Source organism: Octopus bimaculoides, chromosome 20 (assembly GCF_001194135.2).
Source record: "Octopus bimaculoides isolate UCB-OBI-ISO-001 chromosome 20, ASM119413v2, whole genome shotgun sequence".
Lineage (NCBI taxonomy): Eukaryota > Metazoa > Mollusca > Cephalopoda > Octopoda > Octopodidae > Octopus > Octopus bimaculoides.
This window is the reverse complement of record NC_069000.1, coordinates 13,756,709-13,765,323: the sequence shown is the minus strand read 5'-3', so window position 1 is coordinate 13,765,323 and position 8,615 is coordinate 13,756,709. Positions and strand designations below refer to the sequence as shown.

General features: G+C 36.3%; 1 protein-coding gene across 3 annotated transcripts in view; it reads right to left on the bottom strand.

Moving 5' to 3' along the window:
- LOC106882429 (serine/arginine repetitive matrix protein 1) overlaps positions 1-8,615 on the bottom strand; it is a 102,699-nt gene that overhangs the window by 65,957 nt on the left and 28,127 nt on the right. Inside the window, exon 1 of one of the 3 annotated variants that reach the window (XM_014933103.2) lies at positions 880-1,141. The exons of 1 other annotated variant lie outside the window; for it this stretch is intronic. The gene's annotated coding sequence lies outside the window, so the exon portion shown is untranslated. Of the gene's footprint in view, positions 1-879; positions 1,142-8,615 lie in introns of those variants that run through there. One more of the 3 variants, XM_014933105.2, reaches the window with a different exon arrangement.

The following is an 8,615-nucleotide window of genomic DNA, read 5'->3' as shown; positions in this document are numbered from 1 at the left end:
ACAAAAAAAAATAAAATAAAATCACTGCTTTTTCGTTTCTTTTCTCTGTCATCCTCCCTTCTATTTCTTTTTCTTATTTCTTCAGTAAATTTATCAGACAATCGTCTTAATTCTGAATATCACTGCATGAGAAATTTTCTTCATCTGCAAGTGAATAAATGAATAAATATCAATAATAGTAGTGATTTCTTTTGACTAGACACAGTGCCAGTTTTTGATGGAGATGTGCACGGATATTAAATTTATGCCATTATATAACTGGTATTTAATTATCCTTATTGAAGAATGAAAGACGAATTTGACCTCACTAGGATTTGATCTCGGGACATAAAGGGATGAAACTAAATTCTGTAAGGCATTTAGTTTGGTGTTTTGTATGAAATTTAATCAAATGTAATTTAGGAGTAGAAGGAGGGGCTGAGGAAAAGGGTGAGGAGAGATGAAATTTTGAAAGGTAAAATTACTCTGTATTTTTTTTTGTGAAATGTTAAGCTTTGGAAGAACTCCTGAGATGATTCGGAGTACAACTTTGGATGATTCATAAAAAAAAGAAAAGAAATATAAAAAAAAAGGGAAAAATCTATTTTCTTCCTTTTGCAAGGTCACCTTCCTGGAGAGAGCTCTCAGGAAAGAGAGGTAAAGATGGATAAATATATGTATGCAAGTAATATAGTAACGTCAATAATTACAATACATAGAAATAATAGCAAAATATAGAGTGGACAAAGAGGGTTGGGGAGAGAGAGAGAGAGAGAAAGAAATGCAATTGGAGCCGGCATTTAGCAGAATTTACCTGTAACTCTTAAGTGTGCATTGGTGTCTAAAATAGATAACAATTTAAAAATGAATTAAAACACTACTGAGTAAAAAGCAACTTACAAAGCCATAGTGATATTGATGCAGATGTGACGAGAAAGCAGAGTTTTGCAATTGTTGGAAGAACTGGAGATTCTAGGTATTTCACTGAAAATAGCTAGATGTTTGTTGAAATACTGGTCTAATATTGAGCTGCAGGCCAGATACCAGGTCACATGACATTCGATCAATATGATGTAGAAAAAGTAACAGCAGCAATGACAGAGCAATAATATTAGAAGTAGTAGCAACAGCAGCAGCAGCAGCAGCAGTAACAACAGCAGTATCAGCAGCAGCAGCAACAGTAGTAGCTGTAATCTTATTGTGCTACAAATTTCAATCGTTCACACTATTTATGTGATACGAGCAAATGCAGTAGGCGGCCAAGTATTGGATCACAATTTATTGGGATTAAGTCAGAGTGGATAAGTATCATCAGTTAATGTACACTATCTATAATGATTGATTAATCATTCCAGCCACCCAAAAGCAATATTTCCATTTTATTCCAGATGTTTTACTCTTTATTTAAAAAAAAAAATAAGTCATTTAAATGTTAATTAGGAGTATTTCAGCCATTTTCGTAAAATGACAATTTAAACGAGTGAATATATTAACACTGAACATCAAGGATTTCCTTCAAGACTACTTATATTATTATAAGTTGATATAAAGAATAAAAGTAATTTATTGATAACTATTTTAACCCAGCCCAGATAAGGTTTAAATAGAGAATAGTGATGTACTAAGATAAGACCATATAACTCAGGTGAGTCTCGTTGCTTTCGCATAGTCTCCAGTCAAGTCTAACAATATTAACGAGGGATATTAATAAGAGAAAAATATATTCAACACCAGATAAGATAAAGAAAAAAAATGCTGATGATCTGAAAAACAAAATGAGTTGTGGGAAACAAACAGTAATGAGATATTTCGGTTTTGCAAAAAATAAATAAATAATAATTAATAATAAATAAATAAATAAATAAACCCCTCAAAACTTCTGATATTTCATGTCAAACAGTTTATTGAAATCTAAGTAGAAAATATTTCTTAAATCACACACACACACACCCATCACATTTTTTTGGTTTTACAAATGAGATGTACATGATGATGTACAGTATATTTACTTGCAGAAAGATGGGTGATTCATACTGGAGCACCCTGTTTAGTTGTCATATGAGGATTATATCAAGCAAGAAACTCAGAGTAGCAATGAACGGAATCACCAAGTTCGGAAAAAATCCTCATCTTCATCATCATCATCATCATCATAACAATCATCATTGCTTTAACATCTACTTTTCTGCACTTGCATGTGGAGGGCAGAGTTTACTGAGGTAAATTTTCTATGGCTGGATACACTCCCAGTTACCAAACAACACCTGTTTCCAAGCAAGGTAATATTTATCCATGGCTAGACATGTCTCCCCAGAAACACTGGAAAAGAATAACACTGCTTGTATGACAGTGACACTCATTTACAGCTCTTACATACTCCAGGAGATATACTCACACATATACATACACATATAAATATAAAAATACATACATGCATACATATATATATGTATATATGTATGTATGTATGTATGTATGTATGTGTGTGTGTGTGTGTGTGTGTGTGTGTATGTGTGTGTTTGTGTGTGTTGTGTGTGTACAATGGCTTTCTTTCCACTTCTGTCAACCAATTCTAGTAACAAGACTTTGGTTAGCCTGAGGCCACAGAAGACACTTGCCCATGGTGCCATGCAGTGGGACTGAACTTGAGGCCATGCAGTTGGGAAGTAAATATATTAAATACATAGCCATGCCCCCCCCCCACATATACAGGGTATTTGGGCTAAATTTGATGACATTTTATGTCTCTTTTTTTCAAGGAACAGCTTTTATGTATTGGTGAACAGTCAAGGGCATTGGAGAGCATACAGATTGAAGTTGTAGTTGAAAAAGAGTTAACTGACATGGAGGACTAGACGCCATCTGAATACTAGAAATGAGTGACTTATATCATGAAGATTCACATTGGGTATCAAAATGCTGATATCATGATTGCAGCTCAATGCTCTGTGAACGCTGTAAAAGCTGTAAGACATGACATAGACATCATGAAAACTAAGTTCCCCTAAACTGTGATGGTCTTTAGATTTGTCTCCAGTGAAGGTGATGTCATAGTACCCCATCTCTTTGAACAGAGGCATAGGATCAATTCAGATGGCTATAGGAATCTGCTAGAAACTGTGGTCAAACCCTGGCTAGGGAGGATTGCTAGTGGAAGGCCATATGTGTGGCAGCACATACCTTACTATACTTCCAGAAAGAGTCAGAAGTAGATGTTGAAGAATTGCTACGACTTCATCAGCCCTAATATTTCTGGTCTTCCAATTCCCTTCATTGTAATCCCATGGGTTACTATGTGTGGGGTGCATTTAAGAAAGACACCTACTTGCTCTGCCTGTAACAATAAGACCAAAATCAAGGAAGTGCTTGAAGATCTTCAGAAGGACACAGGGCATTAATCACAGGAAGTTGTAAGGTGTTGTTTTGATAGTTTGTCAGAATATTGTTTGTTGGTTCATGTATAGCTTGTGGAGAGTTTGTCGGATTGTTACATTGTTGTTATCTGCTTCATTATATATTTCATTGCTAATACACGATTATAGTGTAGAAAGGTATCATCATCATAACAATTGATGAGACAACAATATTGGTGATGAGGATTTGAAGAAGCTCATGCAGATCACTTAACAAATTTTTGTGATACAAAGTTAATTATGGAAGACCTGTTAGCTTCTATGATACAGTTGCAAAAGCAATAGCAAGAACAGCAACAGGAGTTGCAGAAACAACTACTTCAGCAACAAGAAAAACAACAACAGTTAATGGAGCTATGTCATAAGAAGTCCGGAAACACTATAAGTTTGTTTTTGCCAGATGGCATATCGAACTCTATAAGAGAATTCAGTTATGACCCAGAGAAGGGTATAACATTTGCAGTGTACTTTAGAAGGTATGAAGAAATAGATAGATGCACTGGAATGTATGACACAATACCAAAAGGTTTGGGTACTGTAGATAAGTTCTACATTCCATTGCTGTTTGATGTACTGTGACAATAACCATCATAACTACAGATAGTCTACTATGTGGAGTTTGTGCCAAATAAAAGAAACACAGAAAGCATAACTGGTATTTATGCTATATGTAGTGTACACTTTTCAGCAAGCCAACCACCATTATTACACAAGCTGGTAGGCTCCACTATGCCCTTGACTCACTTCGTCAGTATTATAAGCAAAACTATAATAATAAAGAAAGTTGCAGGCCCTGTATGCAAATAAGTGCCATTAGATTATTAGAGCAGAATTGTAGAATATATGGTGAAAGAAGGCGAGTACGAATGCATGAGAGAGGAGTGTGATGGGGTGGAGAAAGGAAGGCTATAATGGCCATACCTCCCAATATATGCTCTGGTGGACCCATATGCAGTTACATATTTTTACATAAGCACACATACACAAATGTGATAGGCAGAAAGGAGGAGAGAGAGAGAGAGAGAGAGAGAGAGAGAGAGAGAGAGAGAGAGAGAGAGAGAGAGAGAGTAACAGATTTAAGGTAATATAATATCAATAGTAAAAACAATAACAACAAATAATAATAACATAAAAATGATAGAAAGTGAAATAATTATGATAATAATAAAGTAAGAAAGTATTGGCTGAAATGGAGAGGACATAGAAAAGTAATGAAAGAATGAAAACAAAGGATAAAAGCAAAAGCTGCCAAGATGAAGAAATACAACATAATTGAACAAAATAAAGTATATTGTTTGAAACAGATCAAAGTAGATTTTACAAGGAACTAAATGGAGATGTTGCAGTGAATGTACCAACTGACAAAGAAGAGACAAAGGAATTCTGGAGAAGCATTTGGAGCCACAAAATGAAGCACAATGGCAATGCAGAATGGTTAAAAAAGATAAAGGCAAATAATGCAGATTTACCAAAAACAAAGAAACGTAGAGATCACAGGAGAAAAGTTGAAAAATGTTTTGAAAGGGATGCCAACCAAGCTGGAAATCCCCTGGATCAGATTGGGTCCAGGGATTTTAGCTAAGGAATTTCACTGCACTTAGGCACAGGAATGGCTGTGTGGTAAGTAGCTTGCTTACCAACCACATGGTTCTGGGTTCAGTCCCACTGCGTGGCACCTTGGGCAAGTGTCTTCTACTATAGCCTTGGGCCGACCAAAGCCTTGTGAGTGGATTTGGTAGACGTAAACTGAAAGAAGCCCGTCGTATATATATATATATATATATATATATGTGTGTGTGTGTGTGTGTGTGTGTGTGTGTCTCTGTGTTTGTCCCTGAACATCACTTGACAACCGATGCTGGTGTGTTTATGTTCCCGTAACTTAGCGGTTTGGCAAAAGAGACCGATAGAATAAGTACTAGGCTTACAAAGAATAAGTCCTGGGGTCGATTTGCTCGACTAAAGGCAGAGCACTTCTTGATAGAATGAGTACACAACTAAATAATTGTATTGAGATGGGTGATGTTCCTGAATGGATGACAAAAAGCAGGACACTGTTGATAAGGAAAGATCAAAAGAAAGGAAATACAAGTAACTACCAACTAATAATTTGCCTTGCACCTGCTAACAGGTGTTATTGCAAAGGATATGTACAAATATCTTGAGGAGGGAGATCTACTGCCAGAAGAACAGAAAGGTTCTAAAGAGACAAATGCCCTATTATATATAGGTCATCAAGTCAAAAGCAGAAAGAAAAAACTGAGCAACTGTATGGTGTGATTACCACACTCATGGATTCAAGAATGCTTCAGTATACTTGGGTTAGCTGAGAATGTTGTTCAGCTCTTACAAGGCAGTATGCTAAAATGGAAAACTATACAGACTACAGGCCAAGATAAGTTAGGTGAAGTCAACATAAAAAGGGGAATATTCCAAGGTGACACATTCTCTCCACTGCTATTTGTAGTTGCTCTTATCTCTCTAACATTCAGCTTGAGAGAGAGGCTAAACCATGCAGTGGTGAGAAAATAAACCACTTCCTGTTTAAGAATGACCTGAAATTATTTGTCAAAATTGAGAAACCTTTAGATTCATTGGTTCAAACTGTTACAATTGTAATTGATGACATAGGTCTGAATTTTGAAATAGATAAATGCGCAGTTCTAGTAATAAAAAGGAGAAAAATATGCAAGTCAGAAGTGATTAAACTCCCAGAAGAGACATCAATCAGAGCAATGGATGAGGTCGACAGTTACAAATACCTTTGGGTATTGGAGTTTGATAGAATTCTTTGTCAAGAAACGAAGAAGAAGGTGAGAAATTAACATCCCAGAGGAGTGAAAAAGGTGCTAAGCTGAAAACTAAATGGAGCTAAAAGCATTACTGCAGTAAACACACGAACAGCGTTTCTAATACAATATTCTGCTGCTTTCCTGAACTGGCCTAAGGAAGAACTATGAAACATAGGCTGTAAAACCAGAAAGACAATGATCATTACATCCTAGAGACAGTATTGATGGGTTATACAAGCCACGAAAGGAGGGAGGGATAGGTCTGATATCAATAAAAGACTGCAATAAAGATGGCAGAACATGATATAGAAGATTATTTGAGAAATAACACAGAAAAACTGATTTCATTTGCCAGCGGAGAGTAGAAAGAAGCTGTGGAAACAGCAATGGAATACAAAAAAAAAAAAGAAGAAAAAAGGGTGAAAAAACATGTGGGGAAAAGAACTACATGATCAGCATCTCAGACAAATGCAGTATGTTGCAGCAGATGAATCTTGGTTATGGCTGAAGAATGGAGAACTTAAGAAAGAAATAGGATTCATAATGGTTGCTCAAAGCCTGTCATTATGGATGAATGTCATCTAGGCAAAAAAAGATAAAACTGTGAAAAGTGCTAACTGCAGAATTTGTCTGAGAAAGCAGGATCTGCACATAATAAGCTCCTGTAGTCCTTTGGCAAAGAAGGAATATAGATGTAAATATGATTGTGTAATCAAGGAACATATTAGAGCAAAAAGAATTTGAAGTAGGCAGAAAATGGTACCAACGTCAGCCAGAGAGTGAAATAGAAAGTGATCAGTTTAAGATTTTATGAGACTTTACTGTATAGACTGATCACAAACTTCAAGCAAGGAAACCAGATATTATCATTCTGGACAAAGGGGAAGAAAGAGTGCCTCTTCATAGATGTGGCTATGTCTGCAGACATGAATGTAGCAGGCAAAGAATGGAAAATAGGAAAAGACCAGAATTTTATTAGGGAAATGTGAAGACTGCAGATGGATTCTACAAGGGTAATCCCAGTAGTTATAAATGCCCTTGGTACCATTACCAACGGACTAGGTAGTTTCCTTATTAAAATCAGTATAACTGCAAGAGATGCATTAATACAAAAATTTGCTCTATTGGGAATAACAGAGATAATGAGAAAGGTCCTCGATATCTAAGGAAACTGGTTGTGACCTGTTACCAAAGACATTAATTCTAAATGTAACATATTTGTGCCTGTATGTGCCTAGGAACAGGGGAGGAAGAGGCTTCATAGGATGCAAGATCTGGGTTGTCAATGAGAAGAACAGTTTGGCATGATACATCAAACAGCAGAGTGAATCCTTGCTTGCTGCTGTTAGAATTAACAATACAATACCTACTGAAAATGTGATGCACCCACAAATATTTAAGAAACAAGATGAAGAAGAAAGAGTAAACAATTGGAAAATGAAACTACTGTATGGGCAACACCTCAGAGAAATTGAAGGAAAAGACAAGGTCAACGCTTGAAGGTGGCTAAGAAAAAGTGATCTGAAAGGATGCATTGAGGCATTGGAATGCAGCGCCCAGAAACAAGCTCTGAGAATTAATTACACCAAGTTCCAAATAGATAAGAGTAGCGAATCATCTCTTTGTAGGATGTGTGGCAGCAGAAACGAAACAATCTCACATATTGTAAATGAGTTTAGCAAGCTGGCTCAAAAGCACTACAAAAGAAAGCACAATAACGTGGCTAAGTTCGTCCACTGGAGGCTATGTGAAAAGTACGGTCTGAAGAGAGCACAGAAATGGGACGAACATGAACCGAGAACAAGGAATATAAGATACTGTGAGATTTTACCATCCAATGTAACTCCCTAATTGATGCCTGGCAACCAGATATTGTTGTGATAGATAAAGGGCAAAAGGAAACCAAGATTATAGATATTGCAATACCTGGAGATGCATGCATAAGTGACAAAGAGCTAGAAAAGATGGAAAAGTACAGACTACTAAAAGAGGAAATCGCAAGAATGTGAACAATGAGGAGAATGTCTGTTATCCCAGTAGTTGTAGGGATTCTCAGAGTATTAACAATTAAGTCTGAAAAATATGTTAGAGAAATTGGAATTGACATGAGAGCAAAGCAAGCCCCAAAACTTGCTCTGCTGGGGACAGCTAGGATTTTGAGATTGGTACTTGGTTGTTGAATGTCTTCCACGATAATTAAACAACCAAGTATCAAAGCTTAAAATGTGTGGAAAGAGATCCTGTGAGACCTCTGACAGCAGGCTCTGTCTGCTCTCACAGAATCTACCAGAACAAGCAAGACTGAGAACTCTGAGAAGTAAAACAATAATAATAATTGTAATAATAATAATAATAATAATAATAATAATAATAAAAGTTTCAAATTTTGCCACAAGGGCAGCTATTTTGGGGGAGGGTATAAGTCGATTAC